This window comes from Anolis sagrei, chromosome 5 (genome assembly GCF_037176765.1).
Source record: "Anolis sagrei isolate rAnoSag1 chromosome 5, rAnoSag1.mat, whole genome shotgun sequence".
Classification (NCBI taxonomy): Eukaryota; Metazoa; Chordata; class Lepidosauria; order Squamata; family Dactyloidae; genus Anolis; species Anolis sagrei.
The window spans coordinates 150,791,630-150,805,866 of record NC_090025.1 but is presented as its reverse complement, the minus strand read 5'-3'; the positions used below and the strand labels follow the sequence as shown (position 1 = coordinate 150,805,866).

The following is a 14,237-nucleotide window of genomic DNA, read 5'->3' as shown; positions in this document are numbered from 1 at the left end:
AATGATGTAATGAGTGATTTGTCCATGCATAACTTATACACTGTGTAATGTCAAGCATAAGTTATGCATGGACAAATCACTCATTACATCTGGCCTAATATGAATTCCTCCGCCAGTAGAAGGGTGGTTTGAAAAAGTTGACCTGAAGAAACTCCTGTTCAAATTTACCAGCTTCCAGAATTCATTGCCAGGTGAGCTCTTGCAGGATATGCTAACAAATTGATAACTGGGACTTTTAACATTCATTGTAAATTACAGACCTCCAGCAGTTTTCTATAGCCATTTTGAACATCAGGTTGCTGTGAGTTTTTTGAGCTGTATGGCCATATTCCAGTAGCATTCTCTCGTCGTTTTGCCTGCATCTGTGGTTGGTATCTTCAGAGGTCTGGCACTGACCTCCGAAGAGAGCAGCCACAGATGCAAGCAAAACATCAGGAAAGAATGCTACTGGAACATGGCCATACAGTCTGAAAAAAATAACAGCATCTCAGTGATTCCAGCTATGACAGCCTTCAACAACACATTTTGGACATCACTTTTAGAATTTTATAAGGCTTTACAAAAATGTATACTGTGATCCACTGTCTTGACTTTTTCACATGCTAAGATTCTGGCCTTGGCACCAAGGCAAGACTATTAATCTAAAATGGGTGCACTAGTGGTGGAGGAGAAGAGAGATGTGAAGGGATCAGACCTCTAGGGTGATCTGAAGTTCATTCCTGAGGGGCCAGAAGAGAAGGGGTGATGAGTGACATATTCCTCTTCCACTGGGGCTGGGGAGTGGGGCACTTTGAGAACCTTGGTGACTACTTTCCAACTGTGGAAATGCAGGTTCTTCAAAGCAACTCTAGCAACCTTATCACACAGGGGACTCCCCCTTATCTGTGCTCTGCTTCGTCATGGCAACACTTCCCCCATCACTTCAAAGGTCAGCATTGTTGGTCTCTGGAGAACCTTGTGGACTATGTGGTCATAAAAAAATCCATGTGTTGCATTACTACAGCCAGTTTACATGTCTATCCTGTCTTCCATGGCTTTCTATGAGGGAGTGAGATATTGTGACAAAGTAGCAGAGGGAGTTCTGAAGTAAAATGTTGGCTTGGGAAAATTCTCAGGCTTTGGGAAACATTGTGCTGTCCCTGGCAGTAATTCCGATTAGAAGAATACACCACATGGGATTTAAGTCCTATCACAGTATTGCTGAATTTCCTGCTCAGAAAGACTATTCTTCTATCTGGTTTATTAGGTGAAACAAAGACAGAGATATTGTGTATAATCAGACTTGAACAAGCCTGCTCAAATATCATGAACAAATATCATGAAAATATCATTTTAATCTTCATTTAGAATATAGAATAAGCAATGAAAAATGAAAAACCATCATATCTATGCACCACACAGGGTAGTTGCCATCAGTTTCAAGAAGAATAAGAATTCTGTGACAACAAAAACGTGTCCTTCAAAAATCATTGAAGGCTTCAACAATTATTGTTTGTTTCCAGAGAGAAATAAAAAGATAACATTTGTCAGATAAATGGTCACTTGTGAGATTGCTACTCTGCTCAGATTATGTCTAGAAGAAGAATATTATCTGATCTCTGGTTATTGATAGTATGAGGGCAATGACGGCAAAGCTGCTGACCCAGAAACACGCAACCTTTCCATCCCAGGTCAGAACTCTAATGTTATGACATGAAGTCAGAGGTTAATACTTCATGACAATTACAAGATGTAATAAACACTTATTTGATAACCAGTGGTATGAAGGGGTTGTAGGTCCAAACTCTGGCTAGCTTGAACCCTGAACCAAGGTTCTCTGCTTTCCTGTAGATAAAATTGGTGCTCCTTTGTGCAAACAGAATTCTGACCCTGGTGTGATTTGAACACACAGCCTTCTGATCTGGAGTCAGACATGCTACCATTGTTCCACAAGGTCAGTGCTACTTCTGATTCAATCCTGCAGAACAAACTATTTGTTCTGCATCTGGCTTTAACTTCCTTGGCTTTGTGTGCTTATATGAACCACACAGAGTATATCTCCAGCATGCAGGGATCCTATGAATGAGCAGATGTCTCCAATAAAAGGAAGAGTGGAACATGAAATAATGCATTTTATTTTGGTGCAGAAAATACCAAATCTAAAATCTCTCTGACTTGAGTCTTATTCTGTTCTGTTTCACATTAAGCTAAGGCCATGTGGCTGCCACATTTACATGCATCACAGCTGGCATAGGGACCAAAAAGAAAGTAAACCTTCTAAAGTTTGTATAATTTGAACACACAACCTCTTCTTCTGGAGTCAATGACATCATGAAGCCACCACTGATTCTAAGCTATAGCTACACAGAAGCTATTTATGGGAACAAACTCTCTGAAAGGAAAGAGTTAGCAGTGGAGCATGACAGAGCAATGAGATCATCAGAGCTGCATTCCTTTTTTTTCTTACATTTTTAAATTTAATTATTATTATTTTCTTTAATTCAATAAAGCCTCTTGCACATCAAGTTAGCACAAGGACTAAGGAGGAAAGGGGAATATTGATCCTGGTATAACTTAAACACACAATCCTTTGATCAGTGACCTCATCACATGGGGCTTTTTTAGTGTCTTAGATGCTCTCCACCAGTCCAGCAACAGATGGGTATGTTGCCCATCACACAACATCACTGGACTGCCAGCGGCAGCCCCACCCACAACTAGAGTGGAAGCATCGTACAACACTTCCCTCACAACATGGGAGCCAAATGGAGCCAACAAGGAGCTTTGGGGATGCTTCCCTGTTGTGATGGGGGAAGTGTTGCCATGACGAAGCAGAGCACAGATAAGGGGGAGTCCCCTGTGTGATAAGGTTGCTAGAGTCAAATGCACTACCATTGAACTAAAAGACCAGTTGTAGTTCTACATTTAGAAGAGGCAAATACTGGAAAGCACCCAATGGAATTCGCAGGAAGAAAATGAGATGTGGCTCAGTGCCCGGTGGATGGCTATTTCTATTTTGAAAAACAACAACAACAACAAACGCATATTGGCCTATGTAAAATTGCTACCAAATATTATCCATAATGTTCTTGTGGGTTTTTTCGGGCTATATGGCCATGTTCTGGAGGCATTTCTCCTGACGGTTCGCCTGCATCTATGGCAAGCTTCCTCAGAGGTGAGGTCTGCTGGAGCTGGGAAAAAAAGGGGTTTATATATCTCTGGAATGACCAGGGTGAGACAAAAGGCTTTTGTAAGTTGGGCTAGGTGTGAATCTTTCAACTGACCATCTTGATTAGCATACAATGGGCTGACTGTGCCTGGAGTAAACTCTTCTTGAAAGGTGATTAGATGTCCCTGCCTGTTTTTCTCTCTGCTGTTTTTGCTGTTGCAATTTTAGAATTTTTTAATACTGGTAGCCAGATTTTGTTCATTTTCATGGTTTCTTCCTTTCTGTTGAAATTGTCCACATGTTTGTGGATTTCAATGGCTTCTCTGTGTAGTCTGACATGGTGGTTGTGAGAGTGGTCCAGCATTTTTGTGTTCTCAAATAAAATGCTGTGTCCAGGTTGGTTCATCAGGTGCTCTGCTATGGCTGATTTCTCTGGTTGGAGTAGTCTGCCGTGCCTTTCATGTTCCTGGATTCTTGTTTGGGCATTGCGTTTGGTGGTCCCTATGTAGACTTGTCCACAGCTGCATGGTATACGGTAGACTCCTGCAGAGGTGAGAGGATCCCTCTTGTCCTTTGCTGAACGTAGCATTTGCTGGATTTTCTTGGTGGGTTTGTAGATTGTTTGTATGTTGTGTTTCCTCATCAGCTTCCCTATGCTCTCACAACCACCATGTCAGACTACACAGAGAAGCCATTGAAATCCACAAACATGTGGACAATTTCAACAGAAAGGAAGAAACCATGAAAATGGACAAAATCTGGCTACCAGTATTAAAAAATTCTAAAATTGCAACAGCAAAAACAGCAGGGATAAAAACAGGCAGGGACATCTAATCACCTTTCAAGAAGAGTTTGCTCCAGGCACAGTCAGCCCATTGTATGCTAATCAAGGTGGTCAGTTGAAAGATTCACACCTAGCCCAACTTACAAAAGCCCTTTGTCTCACCCTGGTCATTCCACAGATATATAAACCCCTTTTTCCCCAGCTCCAGCAGACCTCACCTCTGAGGAAGCTTGCCATAGATGCAGGCGAAACGTCAGGAGAAATGCCTCCAGAACATGGCCATATAGCCCGAAAAAACCCACAAGAACTGAGTGATTCTGGCCATGAAAGCCTTCGACAATACATTATCCATAATATTCAGTATAATAGTACCTTCCTACCTTCCTGCTTTCAAAATGCTGCTGTTGCTATGCTGAGTTTTTTAAATGTTTAAACAATGTTTAAACAAAGTTATGTTCCAATCACTGAGCAACCTTTTATTTCTTATTTCATGACTGTATGCATTATACATTTTAACAACTTTTCATCTTCCAAATGCCAAGCAGATTTAAGTGCTAAATATTATTAAAACATTGCCTTTGTGGTAGCAAAGTGCTTCGTGTCATTCAATCTGTTTAAAAAATGAAGCTATGTTTTTTCCCCAGCGATTGACCACCACTGTTAAATATTTTACCAAACTTGTGCTATGCTCTCATTTCATTTTTAATATTTGCTGGATGGCTTTAAAATGTAAATCTATTTCACATGATTGAAGTCAGCTTCACCAGAGAGTCCTCTGCATGTTAAATATTTACCCAAATCTATCTATCTCTCTCTCTCTCTTTTTTTTTACTACCAAGCATCTTTAGCTCTACATTTGAACTTTGCTAGGTACATGTGAAACACATCTTCAAAAAAGCTGTTTCATGCAGCTGCCTTACAGTTTTTTTGAAACACAGGTAAATGATGTAAACAGGTAAATACCAGGTGAACACATTCCAATTAAAAGTTATCTCAGATCATTCATGTGCATCTGTGTGAAATATCTGAATTCATGCATTTTGGAGAAGTCAAAGCAGCTCTAATCAAGTATAGTCTCATTGTATTGTCGAAGGCTTTCATGGCCGGAATCACTCAGTTCTTGTGGGTTTTTTCGGGCTATATGGCCATGTTCTAGAGGCATTTCTCCTGACGTTTCGCCTGCATCTATGGCAAGCTTCCTCAGAGGGTGAGGTCTGCTGGAGCTGGGAAAAAAGGGGTTTATATATCTGTGGATATACCCCTTTTTTCCCAGCTCCAGCAGACCTCACCCTCTGAGGAAGCTTGCCATAGATGCAGGCGAAACGTCAGGAGAAATGCCTCTAGAACATGGCCATATAGCCCGAAAAAACCCACAAGAACTGAGTATAGTCTCATTGCATACTCATTCAATTGTTCTCAAAGTTCTCTTTAAAAAAACAAAGAGAAAATGAGCTTGTAGCCAATATCCATGCATATGATGGAGGAGTATAAGATTATTAAAATGTACTCATACATGAAGGGTTTTTTTTTCATGACAAATGATTATTCATTTGAATCCAAGAAACAGAGCTGATACCTGGATACAATAGGCCTGGTGGTGACATTGGCACAATTTATCTCCCTTTCCTGTGCTGATCAGTGTAGAGAAAGAGTAATAATAGTGGTGTCTATGTAGATAGGGGCTCAGGCTGAAACATATCTGATCCAGCTGTCCAGATTATCATAAGCCCCAGGATACTCTGGAGTTTCCAACAAATTCCGAAATACCACCCAACCTAAATAGCAGTAGCTGTGCCTCAGGGAGATAGACATCAGTCAATTTGTGGTGAATCTAGATTTATTTATTTGCAATACGAAACACAATGTGATCAAATAAAAGTTATCAATTTCTCTTTTTGTTATTTTGCTGGAAATGTGAGGTGAAAAAGGTTTATAGAACACTGGATGCTGAACAAATTCCTAGAAACCAGAACCACTTTTGTAATAACTTGTGTGTATAAATGTCTGATAATCTAACCAAGTTAATGAACACTTCTTCAAGTGGAGCATGTATATATATGAACAGAAGCATGACGTGGTCAGCCACAAATACTGGAATTGGCATGACTGCCTGTGGTAAACCTCAGGCTATCCAATCTAAACATAAATGTTGTAATGTCTTCTCTTGGTTAACAAGAAGTAGCTATGAATGGCGCCATTGGGGTGATGAGTATTTATTAAAAAGTCAAAATGATTTAATTTCTTTGAGCCTGCTATAAATAGTTTTTCTTCAACCATTCCTCACCAACAGAAAACAAAGTAACTGGACTCATGTTTCTAATGGTGTCTGGTATAGAAAAACTTGATTAATTTAGGAAACATATTTAGGAGTAGTTGTGCTGGCCATGCAGCAAAGTACAACGAAACGCAAAATTCACAAAAGATTGACACCTTGTTTGACAATTAAATTGTGCACAATACATGCAGGCTTTCAAAATGTCAGCAGACAAAGAAATAAAAATAATAATACAAAAGAGAAGTGACAACATGAAAGCCACAGGCCCACATTTTGTCTCAGGTGTTATTTGTCTTTTCAGTTGAGATGTTCTAGGGCAGTGGTTCAGCCTGAGCCCCTATCTACATAGACATCACTATTATCACTCTTTCTCTACACCAGTGGTTCTTAACCTGTGGGTCCCCAGGTGTTTTGGCCTACAACTTCCAGAAATCCCACCCAGTTTACTAACTGTTAGGATTTATGGGAGTTGAAGGCCAAAACATCTGGGAACCCACAGGTTGAGAACCACTGTTCTTGAGGGATATCAGTGCAGTAAGAGGCCACTTCCCTTCATGGCAATGGGGATAAAGGGTAATAAAATACAGGTAATAAATTTTAAAATGACTTCTAAATTCAGGCAGCTCCTGTCTTTTTTCCCTTTCTAGGCAAAAAAAAAATAAAAATAAAAATCCCAAACGAACAACAACATTGAACTTCTCAAGAAGTCCTTATACTGTTACATGTGGAACATATTTATGTGCTATACAAGTAAAACTTTCGAATTATGGTCGAAATGTAAGGATTATACTTTCAATTTTTTAAACAAAATCTGGTATTTTCAAATCTTTCTTGTTAAAAGAGATACTGGGCATGTCAACACTGACAACCTAGGTCAGATGAGCACTGAATCAGCTCTGTTGTGGTCAAATATAACCCTATTTTTATTCCTAAAGACATTTAGTTATTTATTTACCACACTTGTACCCTGCCCTTCTCACCCCAAAGGGGACTCAGAGCAGCCTTACAAAGGCAACCATTTGATGGAGGAGTTTAGCACTATATATATATATATATATATATATATATATGAACAGATAATAGACAGACAGATTCTAATATTGCGCTGTGACTGTTCATTCACTTTGCTATGTTCTGCATTGAAGACATAATTTTGAGAACTTTTTCCTTCAGGATGAGTTATATTTTATTCCTCAGTTGGTGGCAGCAGTAAGCCATGAATTTAAGCCACTTGTAAGTTCAAGGTGTACAGTGTATTTGTTTTCTACCTCTATGGAAACCTACTGAAAGAAAGCATTCAGAATTGCGTTTTTCCTGCTCCACTCCATCATGTTCAGCTGTGCACCTCTGACCCATATCCTTCCATGTGGTAGACTAGGCAGAAGGCATGCAAATTGTTCAACCCTATACCTAAGAAGGTCACAACAATATACTACTCATATCAGTCTTTAGGGTGGTGCCTGTTTCTAGTGCTCTTTTATTTTAGAAGTGTACAGTTGGTCCTTTACATTTGTGTATTTGATTAAAATGTTCTGTCTGGGAATCTCTAGTTTCTTCAGGCTTACCTAGTCAATTTTAATCATGAATTTTAAATCAATGTCCTGTGTTCTCTATATTTTAATCCTTGTCCTGTGTATTTTTATATTTGTATTTCGTAGAAATAAGTTTTCATATGTGTATTTGATATAATGTTTGTGATGATTACATGTTTTAGCTATCTTGTAACCTGCCTTGAGCTACAAGTAGTGGTGGATAAGAAATAAAATTTTGCTGCTGCTGCTGCTGCTGATGAGCAACTTTCTTCAGACATACTGGAGGGCCTAGAAATTGTTAGAGAGAGCACCTAATCTCTAGGTCTCTCCAGTGTGATTAATGTAACATGTAAATCGCTTCCAAATTTCAAAGTAATCACTCTCTTGAGCTGCTTCCCCTTCTCTTCTTTCTCTTTTTCCTTTCTTCTTCCTCCTCTTTTAACTCATCATAGCTGCAGAATTTTTTTTTACTATTCCATTTTATTTTTTGTCCCAACTTTGGTTCAGATGTTCAGAGAAGAAAGAAATAAGAGACTTCAGGTGATGTTGAACATGTTAAATCATGCTACAGTTTAGGGAAGGATGGCACTGGCATCTATATTTGATTTTGGACAGCATAAGAAGTATATGTAGACAAAAATGAGGCCTTACACATAGCATTTAAGACTAATTAATTCTAGAAGCTTTCCAGAACTCTCCAGTGACCCCATATTATTTTTAATGTTTTAGTTTTTGATAAAAATGCTCCCATAGTAACTGACTTAATATTGGTTCATTGATAAGCATGAAAATGTCTGCCTACAAGGTCAAATCTAACTGACATGGCATAAAGGAAGGTGGAAGTGGAAGAAGCAAAGAGATGTAAAGAGACAGGAAGCGAATGCAGGCACTAGTATAGAAAGGTATGTCTTACTTAACTACTATTCCATTAATTAGACCTTAAGCTTAAGCCTAAGCTTTTATAAGCCTCCCTCATTACTCGGTTCTTCACTGTCTTTATTTTCTAGTTGTCAGAGCACTTCAATTGACCCCAAATATGATTGTTCTCTTAACAGCAGTTAGGATCTAGATTCTGAGAAGAACCTGGACTATCTCACTTTTCCTATGTGCCAGTTAGCAAGTGACATAGGAAACAGATAATTGGAGGGTAAGAGCTATCAAGGAATAAATCCAGACCAGTCATGAGGTATCCAGGAGGATGAAGGAAGAAGCAAGAATTGTCATCTTACAGTCCAGAAGTTGTTCAGCAAGTCAGTAGTCTAGAGAAGGCAGCAAGAAACAAAACAGAGTCATAAATTGTAGCCAGTGCCATTTCTCTTTGTCTCCTTGCCACTCAATGAATGATGGCAATGGGTCTTCTGCAGGTTCCTGCTGTGGAGCAGGGAATCCTCTGGCTCAACCTATAGCTTTTCAGGTTCAGAAAGACCATGGTGTCAATGGAATGCAGATTCCTAGCAACCTGACACCTCTTCATCTGAATCATCCACTTCTAGTGGGTGAATTATGCCATCACCCCATGTGAAAAACAAAGCAGAATAAAGAAGTGAGCAATAATTTTTTCTTAAAAAGAGACACAATTTTGAAGGTAAAATCAACACAGACCTCCGTACTGGCAGGTGGCTTCCATGCCGATTGGGCAAGGGGTTCCATGTCAGCTTCTAGTTTTAACTTTATTTGAGCCATTCAAGATGCTCAATCGATTTTGTGGAAGGTGTTCAGCAGCTGGAAAAAGCTTCTTTAAATCGCAGAGGAATACCTGAGATAAATTCAATATCTTACTAACATGAAAACTGTCAATTCTAACTAGCAGATTCTTGCCTTCAATCAATATATACTGGGATAGGGAACTTGTGGAATTGCAGATGATTTTGGAGTGTAGTTTTCATATTCTTTCACCATTATCTATTTTGGCCAGGATTGATGGAAGCTATATGCAAAATCATCTGGAGGGTTACTGTTTTCACACTTAATAACTGAAGAAGACAACATAAGATATGCTTGTCAAATAACACTTTGCTTCTAAAAATGATGTTCTATTGTCATAGAAAGGAAAGTGTAATTCACACAATTGTCAAGCCAGTACATGACAGCAGCAATTACCCTGTTAAAAAGTATGGTCAAATGAAAGGGTCTTTAATGGCATGCAAGATGACAATCTATATGTTGCCTAGCCATTCCCTGAAGGTGTAAAATAATACAGGCTTTTTATTTGGTTTCTTGTCTTTCAGTCCAATAGTAGGAGTGTTATCTATGCCACTTTAGAGAATATAGAGAACAAGATTTAATGGGACACTATATCAAATGCCTTAGTAAAATTGTTAGCATGTGTCGCGCTAGGCTAGTGCTTTAGCCTCTAGTGTTATTTGCACTTCATTTCTTCTGTCTAGTTGCAACTTATCTTCTTAAAGATCTGGGCATTTAATGTGTCACATTTGCAAAGATGATAGCAGCAATAGTGAAAAGGGGAAGCTCCAGGGAAAGAAAAATGGAAATGTTTGAGTACTTAGCAGCATTCTGTTGCCATTGGCTCAAGCTTCAAATGTATCTCAGCCACCACCAAAAGTGAGGGAGAAGCCTAGAGGCCATTCATCCACAAAAAAAAAAAACAAAAAACAAAAAAACTCCCTTCAGCATGATAATATATGCAGGGAATTTAGTTCATCCTACAGTCATGGTCCAATTCATACATGCAAACTTTGAGTTGTATGAACATACTGTCTGTCCACTAACAGAAGCTGTCAAGAAACAAGGAGACAATAGTTATCAGCAGCTTCTCTGTCCCTAATGCCCTCTCCTGTAGTGCATATACTATATATACCAACATTTCTAATTTTACTCAAAAAAGCAACCTAAAAATGTTTCAATGCTCATTTTGTAATGAGTATTGAAACATCTTTTATAATGACTTCATAGGCCTAGTAGTAATCTAATTCAAAGGGCTACCTTTTGATCCGGAACAACCTTAAGGGGATGGCACAGGTGACTGAAGTGAGAGAGAAGAATTGTCCCAACGTTGTTGGCAAATTCATTCCATAGGTGGATGCTGTGATGAACAGAAGGAGAATCAACTCCCTTCTTGGGTTAACTAGTACAATTAAATTGAATGTTGTGTGATTTAACATAATTTTGTGAAGGAGAGTAGGAAAGAAGGTGGAAATGGCGGGTAGGAACAATTTGGATAGGTAGAGACTGAGGAGCTAGCCAGCTATTATTTATTTATTTATTTATTTACAGCTTTTATATTCCGTCCGTCTCACCCCACAGGGGACTCAGGGCGGATTACAGTGTACACATATATGGCAAACATTCAATGCCAATTTTTGACATACAAACATATACAGACATACACAGAGGCTATTTTAACTTTTTCTGGCCGCCTGGGAGCTGTCGTTTTCATCATCCATCTGCGATGCTGATGAATCACTTCTGGATTCCTGCATGCTTCCCCACTGGAATGCTTTGCTGGAGTCTTCTTTATGGCCTCATAAAACAGGTAATTTAGCCTCCCCACACTTTAAGGTGGTACCTTATTTTCCTACTTGACAAATGCAACTGTCTTTTGGGTTGCAAAGGTTGACAACAGGCTACACTCAATTGGTTGGAAACCCACTCCAACCCGGGCTGGCTTCGAACTCATGACCTTTTGGTCAGAGTGATCTTAATGCAGCTGACACTCAGCCAGCTGCGCCACAATCCCAGTGCTTTTTTGCTATGAGGAGGCTGGTAATAGTTACTTAAGGTTTTTGTTATCTAAGACTAGAATGAGATTAGCTATTGGTTTTTAGCTAGTTTTGAGGAAGGGGAAGCATATTGCTATGTTAATAGAGGGGGGAAAAAGAAAATGATACAATGGTTACTTAGGCAAACTAGAAAGGGCAGCCACCTTGGAAATGTTTCAATTTTTAAAATAAGAGCATTACCCACTTTTAGCATTAATCCATGCCCAGACTCATCTTATGTGGGGACAAAATGGGTTCCTTTAGAAACGTAGGATGCACATGCCTATGTGTTTTTACACTCTTGATATCTGCTGGGGTTTGGTTCTAGGACCCTCCATGGATGCCAAAATTTGTGAACCTCTCTCTCTCTCTCTCTGTGTGTGTGTGTGTGTGTACACACACACACACACACACATACACATTTACAGAAACCACTTGGGAAACACAATCACATAGAGAAACACAGTCAGAAATATGTATTAGTTTCCAAGAGATAGTAAATATCTAGTGGGACTTCCTTGCCATCAAGAGCTTCCTTGATTGCACTATGCGGGGTTTGTGGTGGCATTTCCATAGGAAAACAATGCAGATATTGAACCAATATCCTGAGCTAAACCTATAAGACCAATCATGAGAAAATCTATGAAAATCTTGAACAGCTTTTGTGGTTCATATAAAAAGAAAAATCATGAAACCAGACGTCAGGGTTTGATAACATATATTCTCTTTTTCTATTCTGGAAAATAGAAATTTGGATATTATTTTACTTAAAAAAAGAAACCCAAGTCTATTTCTCAAGTCTGTGAGACTCTGAGCAGCTTACTATATATATATATATATATATATATATGGCTTGGGCGGTTTCGTTCGTTAATTTCGTAATTCGTTATTAATTCGTATTTAAATTAGCTTACGATCCAATATTGAGCCATGCAGGAATAGTGTGAGGAGTAAATTAGATTCGAAACAATTTTTTCAATTTATTTCGTAATTATTTCGTAATTATTTCGAAATTATTTCGTAATTATTTCGTAATTATTTTTGCATGTCTGGTGCAAGTTTTATAGTTGTTGTTTGTTTTATCACACCAACAGTCAACAACAGAGGAAGAGGGAACCTTCAGAAGTTCCCCCTGTCCCATTTGGAGGTTTTTTTAGCATATTGCGCAATCGCGTCCGCCATTAATGAATCGATTCGTAATTATACAAAATTTCATAAATTTCGAAATTTTTAAAAGGAAAATTTCGGAATTCTTTAAAAAAACGAAACACGATGGACCCCTAAAAACGAAACGAGTTTAGAAACAATTTTTTCCGTTGTTACCCAAGCCTAATATATATATATATATATACACAAACTTACATACAATATATTATATTATTGCCATAGTACAATATCAGTATTAAATATTACTAGATTGTACTATATCATTATATTATAATATTATTAGTAATATTACATGCAATATAAATATGTAATTATAATATTATATTATTATTACTAGTATTATATTACATTCCATTATACTATTATAAATATTATATTATATTATATTATATTATTAGAATAGCTTAGGAGACAAGGTGGAACTGTCCCCCTCTCTCTTTACTCTGGCCCAGAGCAGTAGTTGGCGCTGGGGGGAGGGGTCCCGAATTGATGACATATGCTGGAGACAAGATGGAACTGTCCCCTGGCCCCCTCTCTCTTCACTCTGGCCCAGAGCGGCAGTTGGTGCTGAAGGGAGGGGTCCCCAATTGGTGACATATGCTGGAGACAAGATGGAACTGTCCCCTGGCCCCTCTCTCTTCACTCTGGCCCAGAGCAGCAGTTGGTGCTGGGGGGGGAGGGGTCCCCAATTGATGACATATGCTGGAGGCAAAATGGAACTGTCCCCTGTCCCCCTCTCTCTTCACTCTGGCCCAGAGTGGCAGTTGGTGCTGAAGGGAGGGGTCCCCAATTGATGACCTATGCTGGAGACAAGATGGAACTGTCCTCTGGCCCCCTCTCTCTTCACTCTGGCCCAGAGCAGCAGTTGGTGCTGGGGGGGAGGGGTCCCCAATTGATGACATATGGTGGAGACATGATGGAACTGTCCTCTGGCCCCCTCTCTCTTCAGTTTTTGTTGCCATTAAATGCATGAGAATTTAACAATCCACAGGATATTCCCAGACTTTCAGGATTCAATGTTTTAAGATGTCAAATTTATATTTATTTGACAGATAAGGTATACATTATGTCACTGCATTAAAACCAAAGGAAAACTTGATATTGAGAAATGACTGATTTTCTACTTCACCTATAGTTCTGTAAGAAGAGGGAAAGGATTTGTAAGATTCTATGTCAAAATATTCTAGGCTTTTTGCCTAGCTGTCTGTCTGAAGCACTTTCATGTGCAAACAACTTATAATACATTTCCTTAACTGACAAAAATGTAAAATGGTAAATTAGTACTAAGAGAACAGTGAAATAGAAGTACCTACCACTTAAAACTGATCTTACATTTTCATCCCTTTCAGTCTAATGGTATGAAGGAATATGAACTCAATGGAATAAAATATAATTATTGTTAACTTGTATTTTCATATGATATCAGTCATATATTTTTCAACATTTCATTACTATTGTTGAAGGCTTTCACAACCGGAATCACTGGAGCATTGCGTGGTTTCTGGGCTGTATGGCTGTGTTCTAGCAGCATTTTCTTCTTACATTTTGCCTACATCTGTGGCTGGCATCTTGAGATCCTCTGAAGATGCCAGCCACAGATGCAGGAAAAATA

At 38.8% G+C, this 14,237-nt stretch overlaps 1 non-coding gene across 1 annotated transcript; it reads right to left on the bottom strand.

Annotated features, from left to right (window-relative positions):
* Nucleotides 1-1,864: 1,864 nt before the first annotated feature.
* On the bottom strand, nucleotides 1,865-1,936 carry TRNAW-CCA (transfer RNA tryptophan (anticodon CCA)). Its single transcript has one exon. It is a non-coding gene; the product is annotated as a tRNA-Trp (tRNA).
* Between the last annotated feature and the right edge of the window lie 12,301 nt (nucleotides 1,937-14,237).